This window comes from Hypanus sabinus, chromosome 21 (assembly GCF_030144855.1).
Source record: "Hypanus sabinus isolate sHypSab1 chromosome 21, sHypSab1.hap1, whole genome shotgun sequence".
Taxonomy (NCBI): Eukaryota; Metazoa; Chordata; class Chondrichthyes; order Myliobatiformes; family Dasyatidae; genus Hypanus; species Hypanus sabinus.
The window spans coordinates 16,557,693-16,569,966 of record NC_082726.1 but is presented as its reverse complement, the minus strand read 5'-3'; the positions used below and the strand labels follow the sequence as shown (position 1 = coordinate 16,569,966).

The following is a 12,274-nucleotide window of genomic DNA, read 5'->3' as shown; positions in this document are numbered from 1 at the left end:
AGGGAGGGGAGGAAGAAGTACAAGATGGTAGGTGATGGGTTGAAACTGGGGGGGAGGGGGGAGAGGGCTGGGAAGTAAAGAGCTGGGAAGCTGTTATGTGAAAGAGATAAAGGGCTGAAGAAGGGGGTATCTGATCGGAGAGGGTAGAAGACCAGGGAAGAAAGGAAAGGAGAAGGAGCAGCGGAGGGCAGTGATGGGCAGGTAAGGAGATGAGATGAGAGAGGGAAACTGGAATGGGAATGGTGGGGGATGGGGAAGCAATTACCGGAAGTTCAAGATACTGATATTCATGCCATGAGGTTGGAGGCTACCCAGACAGAACATAAGGTATGACTCCAACCTGAGCATGGCCTCATCATGGCAATAGAGGAGGCCATGGATTAACAAGTCAGAATGGGAATGGGAAGTAGAATTAATGTGGGTGGCCACCAGGATATCCTGCTTTTTCTGGTAGACTGAGCGTAAGTGCTTGGCAAAACGGTCTGCCAATGTACTTTGGATCTCACTGATAAATAGGAGGCCATACAGGGAGCAGTGGATACAGTTTATGAGCCATCAGGCTTGTTTAGATGTTCTTTTGCAAATGCCTGACGCTGAATTTTGTGGTGAGGACATAGGAAAGGTTTTCTTCTGATGACTCTTCCATGAAGATCATATTTGTGCAGGTGTCGCTATACAGTAGAACAGTGCACCACCACTCCAGAGTCTGCTAAATCTTCCTGAAGGTCTTTTGCAGTCAAACGGGGGTTTTGATTTGCCTTTCTAGCAATCCTATGAGTAGTTCTCTAGGAAAGTTTTCTTGGTCTTCTGGACCTCAACTTGACCTCCACTGTTACTGTTAACTGTCATTTCTTAATTACATTACGAACTGAGGAAACGGCTACCTGAAAATACTTTGCTATCTTCTTATAGCCTTCTCCTGCTTTATGGGCATCATTTATTTTAATTTTCAGAGTGCTAGGCAGCTGCTTAGAGGAGCTCATGGCTGCTGATTGTTGGGACAAGGTTTGAGGAGTCAGGGTATTTATAAAGCTTTGAAATTTGCATCACCTGGCCTTTAACAATGACTAAAGAAGCCATAGCCCTAACAAGCTAATTAAGGTCTGAGACCTTGGTAAAAGTTACCAGAGAGCTCAATTCTCTTGGGGTACCCAAACTTTTGCATGGTGTTCCTTTCTTTTTTTCACACTAAAATTGTACAAAACAAAAATAATACACTAATCTTGCTTAAAATATTGAAAAGAATGTTTCATCTTTAACTTTATGACTTTTGGAGATTAGTTCATCTTCTACCCACTTAACTATTCACAGTAACAGAAATTTTGACCAGGGGTGCCCAAACTTTTGCATGCCACTGTATATATCTGAAAATGTCTTTTGGTAATTTCTTTGGTGTTATTGCTAGGTGACCATATTTCATATTTTCCCTTCTTATGGCTTTTTTTGTTGCTTTCTGTTGATTTATAAAAGCTTCCCAATCTTCTAACTTCCTACTAATTTTGCTCTATTACTCCATATGCCTTTTCTCTTGCTTTTATGTTGTTTTTGACTTCCCTTGTCAGCCACAATTGCATCATCCTGCTTTTAGAATATTTATTTTTTGGGATGTATCTATCCTGCACCTTCCGAGTTTCTCGCAGAAACTCCAGCTATTGCTGTTCTGCCATCATCCTTGCTTGTGTCCTCTTCCATAAGACAAAGGAGCAGAATTTGGCTATTTGGCCCCATCAAGTCTGCTCCGCCATTTCATCATGGGCTGATCCAATCTCCCCTTTAGTCCCATTCCCCTGCCTTCTCACCATAACCTTTGATGCCCTGGCTCCTCAGATACCTGTCAATCTCTGCCTTAAGTACACCTGATAACTTGGCCTCCACTGCCGCCCGTGGCAACAAATTCCATAGATTCACCACCCTCTGGCTAAAAAAATGTTTTCGCATCTCTGTTCTGAATGGGCACCCTGCAATCCTCAAGTCATGTCCTCTCGTACTAGACTCCCCCACCATGGGAAACAACTTTGCCACATCCACTCTGTCCATGCCTTTCAACATTCGAAATGTTTCTATGAGGTCCCCCCTCATTCTTCTAAACTTTAAGGAGTACAGTCCAAGAACGGTCAAACTTTCCTGATGTGTTAACCCTCTCATTCCTGGAATCATTCTACTGAACCTTCTCTGAACCCTCTCCAATGTCAGCACATCCTTTCTTAAATAAGGAGCCCAAAACTGTGCACAGTATTCCAAGTGAGGTCTTACCAGTGCCTTATAGAGCCTCAATATCACATCCCTGCTCCTATATTCTATTCCTCTAGAAATGAATGCCAACATTGCATTCGCCTTCTTCACCACTGACTCAACCTGGAGGTTAACCTTAAGGGTATCCTGCACGAGGACTCCCAAGTCCCGTTGCATCTCAGAACTTTGAATTCTCCGCTATTTAAATAATAGTCTGCCTGTTTTTTTTCTTCTCCCAAAGAGCATAACGGTTTCCTTTCCGACATTGTAATTCATTTACCACTTCTTTGCCCATTCCCCCAATCGATCCAAGTCTCTCTGCAGACTCCCTGTTTCCTCAGCACTACCGGCCCCTCCACCTATCTTTGTATGATCAGCAAACTTAGCCACAAAGCCATCTATTCCATAATCCTTGATAAACAACGTAAAAAGAAGCGGCCCCAACACAGACCCCTGTGGAACACCACTGGTAACTGGCAGCCAACCAGAATGAGATCCCTTTATTCCCACTTTTTGTTTCCTGCCAATCAACCGATGCTCTATCCATTATGTAACTTTCCTGTAATTCCATGGGCTCTTGTTTAGCAGCCTCATGTGCAACACCTTGTCAAAGGCCTTCTGAAAATCCAAATACACAACATTCACTGCATCTCCCTTGTCTAGCCTACTTGTAACTTCCTCAAAAAACTGCACTAGGTTTGTCAGGCCGGATTTTCCTTTAAGGAAACCATGCTGAGTTCTGCCTATCTTGTTATATGCCTCCAGGTACTCTGTAACCTCATCCTTGACAATTGACTCCAACAACTTCCCAACCACCGATGTCAAGCTAACAGGTCTATAATTTCCTTTTTGCTTCCTTGCCCCCTTCTTAAATAGCGGAGTGACATTTGCAATCTTCCAGTCCTCTGGAACCAGGCCAGAATCTATCAACTTTTGAAAGATCATTTCTAATGCCTCCACAATCTCCACTGCTACTTCCTTCAGAACATGAGGGTGCATTCCATCTGGTCCAGGAGATTTATCTACCCTTAGACTATTCAGCTTCCTAAGTACTTTCCCTGTCGTAATTGTGATTGCGCATATTTCTCTTCCCTGACACCCTTGAATGTCCGGTATATTGCTGATGTCTTCCTCAGTGAATACTGATGCAAAATATTTGTTCAGTTCCTCCACCATCTCCTTGTCTCCCATTCTGGAATGAAAATATTGTCATATGAGGAGTGTTTTAATGTCTCTGGGTCTGTTCTCACTGGAACTTAGAAGTGGGTGAGGGTCCTCATTGAAATCTTCGAATGTTGAATAGCCTCGATAGAGTGGATGTGGAAAGGATGCTTCCTGTGGTAGAGAGTCCAGGACTAAAGGGCACATTCTCAGAATAGAGGGACATCCATTTAGAACAGAGATGTGGAGGCATTTCTTTAGCAAGAGGGTGGTGAATCTGTGGAGTTCATTGCCAAAGACGGCTGTGGAGATCAGATCATTGGGTGTATTTAGGGTGGAGGTTGATAGGTTCTTGATTAGTCAGGGTGTGAAAGGTTATAGGGAGAAAATAGGAAAATGGGGTTTAGAGGGAAAATGGATCAGCCATGATGAAATAGCAGAGAGCAGACTTGATGGTCCAAATGGCCTAATTCTGATCCTATCTTTTATGGTCTAATCCTCTGATCTTTCAAGTTAGCTTCTAAACTTTCCCAACTCCTTAAATTTAACCAACTAAGTACTTGTCATCCAACATGCTATGATCTTTGAATCCTCTTTGGCTGCAGGGGAAGTGCCAGAGGACCGGAGAATGGCAAATGTAGTTCCCTTGTTTAAAAAAGGTAATAGGGAGAAACCTGGGAACTATAGACTGGTGAGTCTTACATTGGTGGTCTGCAAACTGCTGGAAAGGATTCTTAAGGCTAGGATCTATGAGCATTTGGAGAAGTACAGTCTACTCATGGATAGTCAACATGGCTTTGTGAAGGGAAGATCGTGCCTCACAAGCCTGATTGAGTTTTTTGAAGAGGTAACAAAAGAAATTGATGAGGGTAGGGTAATGGATGTGGTCTACATGGACTTTAGCAAAGCATTTGACAAGGTCCCTCATGAGACACTCATTCAGAAAGTCATGAGGCATGGGATAAGTGGAACCTTGGTTGTTTGGATAAAAAATTGGCTTAAAGGAAGAAAGCGGAGGGTAGTTGTGGAAGGAAAGTATTCTACCTGGAGGTTGGTGACTAGTGGAGTGCCACTGGAATCTGTCCTGGGACCCCTGCTGTTTGTGATTTTTATAAATAACCTGGATGTAGAGGCGTAAGGATGGGTGAGTAAGTTTGCAGATGACATGAAGATTGGAGAAGTTGTGAATGGAGCTGTAGTTTGTTGAAGGTTACAAGAGGATATAGACAGGCTGCAGAGTTGAGCAGAAAAATGGCAGATGAAGTTCAATCCAGACAAGTGTGAGGTGATGCATTTTGTAAGAACAAACTAGAAGACTGAGTACAGGATTAATGGTCAGTTACTTCAGAGTGTGGATGAACTAAGGGACCTTGGGGTTCAAATCCATACATCCCTCAAGGTCGCTGCACAGGTTGATAGGGTAGTTAAGAAGGTCTATGGGATGTTAGGCTTCTTTAACAGGGGGATTGAGTTCAAGAGTAGAGAGGTCATGTTGCAACTCTACAAATCTCTGGTGAGACCGCATTTAGAGAATTGTGTTCAATTCTGGTCACCTCTTTATAGGAAGGATGTGGAAGCTATGGAGAGGGTGCAGAGGAGATCTACCAGGATGTTGCCTGGTTTGGAGAACAAGTCCTATGAAGCAAGGTTAGCAGAGCTGGGACTTTTCTCTTTGGAGTGTAGAAGAATGAGAGGGGACTTGATATAGGTCTACAAGTTTATGAGAGGCATAGATAGGGTGGATAGTCAGTACCTGTTTCCCAGGGCACCAATAGCAAACACCAGAGGGCATATGTACAAAATTAAGGGAGGGAAGTTTAGGGGAGAAATCAGGGATAAGCTTTTTACGCAAAGGGTTGTGAGTGCCTGGAATGACTTGCCAGGGATGATGGTGGAAGCTAAAACATTAGGGGTATTTCAGAACCTCTTGGACAGGCACATGGATGAAAGAAAAATGGAGGGTTAAGGGGTAGTGTGAGTTTAGTACTTTTTTTAAGGATTATATGGGTCGGCACAACATGGAGGGCTGAAGGGCCTGTACTGTGCTGTAGAGTTCTATGGTTCTAAAGTTCAGCTTATGCTCTTTCTGCACTTTTATTCACATGCTTGAAGCTGATGATGCGACAGACCTGCATGAAGCTGTTTTTAGCAAAATTGAAATGTAGCCCTATGCAGTTGTCATTAAAAGGACAATTGGATTTTGCCAAGCAGAGAGGTCGTTTTTTTTTAAATGACACACAATCTGCTGGAAGAACTCAACAAGTTCAGGAGCATCAATGGGAAGAACTAAGCTGTCAATGTTTTGCACTGAAACCTGCATCAGGACTGAGTGGAGAGGCGAGGTGGCTAGCATGAGAAGGACTTTGAGGCATTTGGGGAATTGAGGGGGGGTCTAAAATGAAAGATGGGTAGTGCAGGTAGGGTTGGAACTGATAGACTATGGCAGATGAAGATAGATAGAAGCTGAGAGAGAGAGAGAGAGAAAAGGAAACAACTAATGGAGCAAGGTAGGGAGGGTAGTGTAAAGATGTGAGACGGATTCTGCATGGAGATAAACAGAAACACCACTGCTGGATTCTGATTAGTAAAGGAGTGGGAGTAGCTTCTATTAGAGAAGGGAGAGAGGCCTTCGACCATTGGAACTAAAGGGGAGGTTGGGTGGGGTATGTGTGTGTGAAATTGGTACATGGAGGAGGGGGAAAGGGATCAAAGATGGGGAAAGGGACAAACATAAGAGGAAAAGAAGGGGTGGAAAAGGGAAAAAGTTTGGGGGGTGGAGGTTAATTACTATTATGTTGTAGACTACTCAAGGGGGATATTTGTGTTCATCTGGCAGTAGAGAATGCCAAGGATGGACAAGTCAGTGTGGGAAGGGGGAGAGGAGCTGAAGTTAGTCAGCAGTTGGGAGCTTGGGATGGCCATTGTGGTCTGAGCATAGATGTTCTGCAAAATGGTCACTGAGTCTGCATCTGGTCTTGCCGATGTAGAGAAGGCCACATCAGGAGAACCGAATGCAGTAGACAGGGCTGGAGGAGGTGCACATGAACCTTTGCCTAACCTGAAAGAACTGTTTAGGTTTCTGGATAGTGGTGAGAGAGGAGGTGTAAGGATAAGTGTAACAACTATATGTGAGGGCAATGGCAAGTGCAAGGCAAAAGAGAGAAATGGATGAGCAGACCAAGATGTCGTGGAGGGATTGATTCCTGCAGAATGTGAAAAGGAGAAGATGTGGCTGGTGGTAGGATCATAATGCACTTGGCAGAAATGACAAAGAGTGATTTTTTTTTAATGCTTTTCTGAAAGTGGAGGCCGGCCATGTACCTCCCGTGCCTTTGCTTAATCTGGGTTAGCTGGAGAATGGCAGTAAGTCAAAATCTGGAGGTTTTGGAACTTTACAGTTCTACCTTACTTTGCTTGAATGAAGTACAGACTTTCTATGTTGTTGGTGAAAGAGAACCCTGTTATTTTTGTATTGACTGTAAAAAGGCAAGTGCCAAATTAGCCACAACTTTCATAAATAGGTTAGGCCTGTATGTACTGACCTTCAATATTAATATTGAAGGCTTCATTGTCAAGATGTGTGGCATTTATCAACAAATACTGCTGTGTTTAAAAATAAACGTGTTTGTTTAATTCAAAATGCCCACAAACCATCAGCAGTAAAACAAAATCACATCAGTTTTCCACCTGGGTACTACTTTAGTCAATGTAATGTTGAAACATTTGAAATGTAGAAGTTGAAGACAAATCTGCAACATAATCATGAGCCCCTATTGCAATTTTCAACAGCCAACTTTTCAGTAACTTAAAGGACACTTTAATAAATTAGAGTAAACCTGAAAGACTTTTAATACACTACACAAATACACTGGAGTGAAGAAATCTTTTTGGGATGAATACTTAAACAAGCTTGGTTTTATAAACCATTGCATGCAGGTTTTCAAATTCAAGCAAAAAAAGAAATCCAGGAGAACTCAGCAAGATGAGCATCCTGTGGAGGCAAAAGGGTAGTCCACATTCAGGTCAACACCGCATCAGGACCAAGAGTGTAGAGGGAAGATAACCAGTGTATAAAAGTGAGAGGGGGATTTTGCTATTTCCTATTTCCTATTACTTATTTCCTATTTAGTACCTAACATGCTTGTACTTCACTTTTTAAAACATTACACAGTGTATAATAAAAGACAAATAAATGTGCAAAAGAAGACAAACTGTGCAAATACAAAGGAGAATAATAATAATAAATAGATAAATAATATTGAGAACAAGAGTTAGAGTCCTTGAAAGTGAGTCCATAGGTTGTGGAATCAGTTCAGTGTTGAGATGAGTGAAATTATCCATGCTAGTTCAAGATGGCTGGAAGTTCACAAGGAATGACATTGTCTTTTCTTTAGATGTTTGCTTAAATTCGGCATGTCACCAAAAACTTTGACAAATGTGTCTGTAGATTACAAGTGGAGAATATCCTAACTGGTTGCATCATGGCCTGGTATGGAAACATCAATTCACAGGAATGGAAAGAGCAAAAGAAAGTGATAAGTACAGCCCAGTCCATCACAGGCAAAACCCTTCCCACCTTGAGTACATTTTCGTGGAGCAATGCTGTAGGAAAGCAGCATCCATTAACAAACACCCTCACTATCCAGGCCATGCCCTCGTCTCGCTACTGCTATCAGGTAAGCGGTACAGAAGCCTTAGTCCAACACCATCAGGTTCAGGAACAGTTATGACCCATACAACCATAAGGCTCCTGAACCAGAGTAGATGACTTAATTCACCACTACTTGAAACTGATTCTTATCATCTACAGACTCACTTTCAAGGACTCTACAACTCATGTTCTCAGTATTATTTTTATTTGCATAGTTTGTCTTTTACATACATGTTGTTTGTCAGTCTTCAATAATGCATAGTTTTTTGTAAAATTCTAGTGTTTCATTTTGAGAAAATGAAACTCAAGACAGTATATGGTAACACATATACTTTGATAAATCTTTGATCATTTTTCTGGTGAACACAGTGAATTTTAAGGGAATGTGAGAGGCCAGTGAGTTGAAATGAAATGTGAAAATTGACATCCAGTGAGTTCAAAATGAACTCAGCCAATGTCATCTGGTAGATGAGCCAGATGCTGAGCCATCAGGATTTATAGATTATCAGAGTATTACGGTGGATGGATATTTGAGAAAGCCTTTTAAAGGAAGTGAACAGGACAGAAAGATAAAACTTTTGGGAGGCATTTCCAGAGGGAAGCCTGAAGCTAAACAGCCTACCAACAGCCATGTGCTTAAAATATTTGTCTCCATGAAATGGAGCAACAAAAAAGGCTTTGTGGAGTGCCAGTCAGTGTTTTTGTGGATGAGAGATATTAATTCATTAATAATTAAGAAAACTCTTTTCACCACAAGTGACTCCAGTGAAAGTTTACTGTTTAATTTCCCATTAATAAGCAGGCCTATACTAAAAATTGCGAATTTCATATTAAGGTTTATGGATAGTGTTCTTATCTCTGGAAGTTCATATTGTTACCTCTGTTTCTTTGAAATCCCCACTAATAACTTTATTAAAAGTGTGCCATTACTGATTCCCGCACGCTTTAAAGGATCAGCGATGTGAAAGTAGTTTGACCCTTGCTGTGTTCATCATTTTGGTTTTATGTTATTTTGCCAGAATTGCAAACCTTGCAACACTGTAGCCACTCTGCACTTGTGACTGAATAAAACTGAGCTGCAAATTCTTTATTCACATAGCGAACCTTAGCGAGATGGAGTCCAAGAGAACTTATACATCTTCAACACAAAAATAACAATAAATGATTAATTATGGGTTCAATTACTATAATCACGTACTTTAACATGTACAGAATTACATATTTACAATATTCCAACTAGCAGAACTACTTTGTATATTCAATATCGATGTCTGCTTCAAAAGTCTCTTGAGTACAAGCTCCAGACAACAGAAAAAGGTCCTGAAGAAGTGTCTCGCCCAAAACGTCGACTGTTTACTCTTTTCAATAGGTGCTGTCTGGCCTGCTGAGTTCCTCCAGCATTTTTGTGTGTGTTGCTATATACATCTTTTGTTATGATGTGAAGGATGGCTTCATGAATATGCAACTAACCAGAAATTAAATGACAAACTAGACCTGTCCTAAATTGTGCATTAAGAGGCAGGAATACACCTTTAACAATGTGATAATAGCAGGAACTATTGTCTATCATTTTCCTCATGTAGTTTCAATGGGACAGAATCAGAATATCCCACACCCAGATTGGTTTCATTTGCCAGAAAGTATCAGTTGGAAATTAAATTTTGTACAGTTTTTATTACATAAAGACTGCCTCTCATTTTAGTTAATCCTTCATTATGCTATCCATAATGTCACAGCTCAAGAATGATCTTTAACTCTGTGCAAAAGTAATCTAGCTATTCCTACTCCCTGTTCTTTGTGTGCCAATTCATTTCTTTTGGATACAGTCAGCTCAATTTTGAATGCTGCAGTTGAACAGGCCGCCACTACTACCCATGTAGGACATTCCAGACCCTAATCAACAGCAATGTAAAAATATTTGTTCTTATGAACTCCACCAATCACCATCTTCTAACCCATGGTTCGTTTTATAGTAATATTTGGCCAATTTAAATAATCACATAGTGAAGATTTGACCATGGGGAATTTACTTGGAGGATCAAGTGTAAGTTTGGAAGGAAATATCAGACGGGTGTAGTAATTATTTCACAGCTGTGTTGAAAATTGAGCACAGAATGAAGGAGAAGGTACCAAATAAGATTTAAAATTTTGTTAGAAGGAAAGATAGAAGTTTAGAAGTTTTTCAAATACAATGGGCAGTATATAATAGCAGCCCATAGGGTTCTGGTACATGCATATATAATTTGAATACATATTAAATAGAATAATACCAATTTTTGCATAGACATAGAAAATGTATTGCTTGTTACAATGTTTTGGTCCATTACAGCACACAACATGAATAAAGTTAAAATCAGTAATAGAGGAATCAAGTATTTACTGGCGATGTCCACAAACTTATCAATTTCCATTCATGGCTGTTCATTGGAATTTTGAAAACAAAGGGATACATAATCATACACTGGCATCTAGTACTGTACATGCCTACAGAACATCCTTGATACTGGTCCATGTGTGTGTGGCCTGTGGGTGGCGTGCAGGTTTCAGAACAGTTGTGAAGTTCGTTTAGCCAATACAGTATTGAAAAGGAGCCTGCTCAGAGTGCAGAGCCATTCCCTAGAATCAGTTTTGGACAACTACTTGCTTAAATGTTTTTCTAAGATTTCTCCCTCAAACCCAGATTTGGGATTTATTGGTTTCTTTTGTGTGCATTCTGCAAGGCCTTTCAAAGCAGAAAGCATGCAAAGCCTAATTCATGAAGAAAATGCATGAGCATTACTGCTGTAGAACTTTGCATTGGTAGCTCACAAAGAAAATAATTTTCACTTTGCTCCACACTGTTGAATTAATGTGTCTTTAGAATCAGAATCAGGTTTAATATCACCGGTATATGTTGTGAAATTTGATGTCTTTGCGGTGGCAGTACAATTCAATACATACGAATAGGGAAAAAAGTTAATTACAGTAAATATATACAGTGTATGTATGTATATGATATATATATATAAAATAAGTAGTGCAAAAATAGAAATAAAATATTAATGAGGTAGTGTTTATGGGTTCAAAATCCACTTAGAAATTGGATGGCAGAGGGGAAGAAGCTGTTTCTGAATGTTGAATGTCTGCCTTCAGGCCTCTGTACCTCCTCCCTGATAGTTGCAATGAGAACAAGGCTTAACCTTGATGATGAGAGTCCTTAATGATGGATGCCATTTTTTTGGAGGCATTGCTCCTTGAAGATGGCCTGGATAGAACGGAGCCTAGTGCTCATGATGGTGCTGACTATGTTTACAACTCTCTGCCACTTATTTCAATCCTGTGCAGTAGACTTCCCACCTCCCACCCCATACCAGATAGAGATGCAGCTAGTTAGAATGCTCTCCACAGAACATCTGTTGAAATTTGCAAGTGTGACATACTAAATTTCTTCAAATTCTTAATGAAGTATACCTGCTGTCTTGCCTGCTTTGGAGCTACATTGATATGTTAGGTCCAGGATAGATCCTTAGAGATATTGACTTCCAGGAACTTGAAATTGCTCACTTTTTTCCACTTCTGATCCCTCTATGAGGACTAGTTCGTGTACCATCACCTTACCATTTCTGAAATCCACAATCAGTTCCTTAGTCTTACCAATGTTGAGTGTAAGGTTGTTGCTGTGACTCCACTCAATGAGCTGATATATCGTGCTCCTATACGCCCTCTCGTCACCATCTGAAATTCTCCCAACAATGGTTGTATCATCAGCAGATTTATAGATGGCATTTGAGCTGTGCCTAGCCACACAGTCTTTCTAGATGCTCTCCAATTTTTAGGCTGAATATGTATAATTCTGAGGACCAAAGGGAACCAAAAGATGTTTGCGAGATGACAGAATTGGTTGCAGAGTGGCAGCTGACATTTGGCAAAAATAGTGTTAGTTATATTTTATATAACATAAAATACAATTTACTGAAAGAGAAATATTTTGTTATGAAATGTTAATGAATGGGAAAATGTAGCCTTAGAGATTTGATCACATGACACTGTTCAGCACCTAGGTTCAAATCTTACAAAACCACAGGACCCTAATCAGTACATAACCTTCCCTGCACCAAACCCAGTCTCATCCACAGTCTCAGGAGCTGGATTTTTTTTTTTGGTTTTGTTTTCTGTAGTAGGGCCCCTGACTTTAAAGTTCTCAGTGATAGATTTAAAACCAAATTCATCGGTACGGCAATCATTGACCTT

At 40.7% G+C, this 12,274-nt stretch overlaps 1 protein-coding gene across 3 annotated transcripts in view; it reads left to right on the top strand.

Annotated features, from left to right (window-relative positions):
* slc12a1 (solute carrier family 12 member 1) overlaps positions 1–12,274 on the top strand; it is a 157,041-nt gene that overhangs the window by 137,856 nt on the left and 6,911 nt on the right. The window lies entirely within an intron of this gene.